We start from the raw sequence: 3,587 nt of genomic DNA, 5'->3' as shown, positions 1-3,587 counted from the left end.
CTGAGGAGAAGCAGGTTGCATTGTTGAGGTTGAAAGAGATCCCCCATGCTCCATCATTTATTTTCGTTTGTTTTAATCTGTGTTTATCATCACCAAGCCTGGAATAATAGTGCTCCGAGGGCCGATGCGGAGGAAACAGGAGGAAGTGGAAGTTCATTGTGTCAGTGGCACACACTGCCACTCTCGCCAGGAAAGGGAAGGGAACCTGAGAAACCTCAGGACAATTAAAAATTGATTTTCATATCCTCACTGACAATGTGCTACTTACCTGCTGTGGGATTTGAGCCCTCGTATCACTGTTTCTGCAGAAAAGGACGGCAACAGATGTAAGCAATTTAATAATAAGTTTACACGGGTTAACTACTTGACTGCGGATGGTTGGTGCCGCATCATTCTGAATAATGGAAACACTTGCATTAGAAAGTAAGGGAACGAGAGAATGTCAGACGCTTAGGCAATAAAAAAAGGTTGAGTTGGGTTTTTTTTGGCATTTATTGGGTTAATTGTTTTCTCCCCCTTTAACATACACTGAGTCGGTCTATAACATAAAAACCTCTTTTTCAATCCCCTCAGTGTGTACTGGGACTCCACATATAGAATGTCCCCTCCCCCCCAAAAAATTCAGACGGTGCCAAAATCTACATTTTCATTTGGCAAACTAGTTAAATCTATTCATAATCTGGTGCCTGAATCAAATTTCAGAGCCGACTAGACTGCCCTGGCTCCTGGTTTTTGTTGCTCGACCTGTCTCCGACTGAATTTAGCTATGATGTTACATCTTTCGCTGTAGCAAATTTCTAATAAGGGTGGCCTGTTTTCCTTTGCCACGGAAGGCTTCATACACAAGATTCAGCATTTCCACGCAGGGGCCCGTTGGAAGCCACCATGGAGCATTTTTCTGGGGGAAAGAAACCCTTTATTTCTTTAACATTTTTTTTTCTTTCTTTCTCCCCATGTTCACTTGAACGGCTCTAGCACTACCTAAAACTCACGAACTCTCCAGTGAACAAACTGTGCAGAGAATGTCATCAGGAATCGAGAGACACGGAGTGAAGATCAGAGAGATTAGCTGTAAAATTGCATTTAAAAAAATTTTTTTATTTGCAACACAAGGTGAACATTTGAAAGGAGATAGGAGCAGTCAGGTGTCCAGTTCTTTCTCTCTCTAAGAATTATTTTCTTTTGAGGACTATGCAGATGAAGAAAGAAATGGGAACAAGTACAGAGCCCAGAGGGTCGAGGGTCAAAATGCAGTGCAGTTGTAGACTTAGTGACAATGAAGAAATAATAACTGGATTGTCAAACGAAGGCAGGGAACCATGGATCTTCATTTGCTGTGGTCAGCCCAGGTACATGATGGTTATTCTGTCTCACAAATAAGATGAGAAATCACATGGTAATCCTGTATGTTGTTATTTTAGAAAGCCCATGATGCATAATTATTTTAATGCATGGGGGGGTGTCATAGGAAATATTAACCAGATTTTTTTTCCCATAAAGCAATGGGAAGTTTTGTTATGCCATGAAAACATCAGATCCTATGCCACATCACTTCTTACTAAAAGACTTGGAATTTTGTTCACACCATATTGGAATAGTTATTGGGAATCAAGGTGTAGACCAGGAGCTGGCAACACAGACAATGCTTCTGTATCCCTGAGCTGTGGTTCTCTGCTATAAGATGACCGCTGCCATGGGGCTTGTGAAAGCAGTCTGAGACAACATGAAAACAAAGGCATGGCCATGTTGCAGTAAAATGTCACTTGCAAAAAAGACAACAGGCTACCTTTGGCTGATTTAGAAGGATACTTAGGATCTTGAGAATAAATTGGGAATATATTGATGAATAAAAAAGCAAGCCATGGTACAATACGACCATGTAGTTAATAAAACCTCAGGAACCCACGGGAGTCTGTTAAGAGAGGATCATGTCTAGATTGTGCCTGTGTGGATGCCTATGGTTTTTGCAAGTTTTCTGGGTGTTTTTCATTTGGCATATTTTACTTTTGTACTAAGAAAAAAGGGGGTAAAATAAAGAGTAAAGTCCCCAGATCGTGATGTCACTATAAAGTATTTGCTGACTTACGTCTACAGCACATTATATTTCGATGCACAAGAACCAGACTGCCTGGGTTGGACTGCAGGTGCCAGTGTTCACCAGCTGGGCACTTGGATCCAGTCATTTAACTGCTTCTTATGTCAGATTCTTCTTCTGTCTACAGGGATAAGGAGGAACAGTTACCCAATGGGGTGTTCCAGAAGGTTGAGCTATTATATGTAAAGCTCTCCGAAGAGTATTTTGTACAGAAGCAGTGACTACAATTCACTTTTCTTACCTGTGCAGGTAAGAATACCTGCCAGTCCTCCCACCACAGGTTGAAGGGGTTTCGTGAAAAAACTTGGTAAAAGAGTTGGATTTTCCCAATTTATAACTTTTAAAAAAATACAAAGTAAATGTTGCTATTTGGTAATATTATCTCCATTTGCCATAAGGTTTGCCTGGAGATAACACTAAAGGGAAAATAACCATCACCACCACCAACAACAAGAAAAGTAACTCTATTCTCTATTTTTTTATATAACATGAATTTGAAATGGCCAAAATGTAATAAAAGGTGTCTGTGAAGTCTAAATATTACACCTTTAACATAAGGTTCATGTTAGTACACTAATTTTCGATTTCTTTTTTTTTAATTTGAATTCATTGGGATGATATTGGCTCACAAAACCATACAGTACAACTCAACATAACGCCATCTGCACACTTTTAAAAAGCGCTTCCTAAATGCTACTTTATAGCAAACCTCTGACCTTCTTACGAATTACACCTTCATGAGACCCATGTACATGACACCCAGTTACTCAAACCACGAATATAGAAGTTGGAGAAAGGCACATATTTTCCCTGTAAATAGCCAGAGGTACACACTAGAGAAGCTAATTAGAATTAACTCCAGAAAGAGCTTTTCCATTTTGATTAACAGATTTTTTTCTGCTTCCAATTTCTCTACAAATATGGTGAGAAAAAAAAATTGCATAAAGACCTCCAAAAATGGAAATAGTCAACGCTTTTTGCTGGATTCAGCAAATGAGATTAAGCACAGAGTGCAGGGGGTAGAAGATCAGGGGAGAATGACTGGGCGGTGAGAGGGGAAGGAAAATGGCCCCCCATACACTGACCTTGGAAGCTCTGTATTCCACTCGGGAAAACCCTGACATGATAGATTTTTTAACTTTTCTGTTAATTTTTTTAAAAGAGAAAACAGTCATTGTATCTTTTTCTCTTCTTTCTCAAAAAAAATTTTTTTTCTTTATGGTTAAGGTTCTGTTAGCCTCCTCATGCCATTTTCCACATTTACTTGTCTTTGTTACATTTTTTTTCCCTCTTTAAAACTCAAGGGCAAAGAGACTTTGCATAAGGTTTGGGGGCGCAGAATGTGGAGTGTAGAGGGTGTTTATTGAGGGGGACACTTGAAACCATGCCAACACAGTAAATTAAAAATAAAAATTTTAAATGAGAGCATTGGTGTGAATCCTTTAGTTAAGCCACACCCTCAGGGCTATAGTCAAAGATGATGAGAACTTCT

Source organism: Saccopteryx bilineata, chromosome 6 (genome assembly GCF_036850765.1).
Source record: "Saccopteryx bilineata isolate mSacBil1 chromosome 6, mSacBil1_pri_phased_curated, whole genome shotgun sequence".
In the NCBI taxonomy this organism is placed as follows: domain Eukaryota; kingdom Metazoa; phylum Chordata; class Mammalia; order Chiroptera; family Emballonuridae; genus Saccopteryx; species Saccopteryx bilineata.
The sequence above is the reverse complement of the archived record's forward strand: the minus strand, read 5'-3'. Positions refer to the sequence as shown.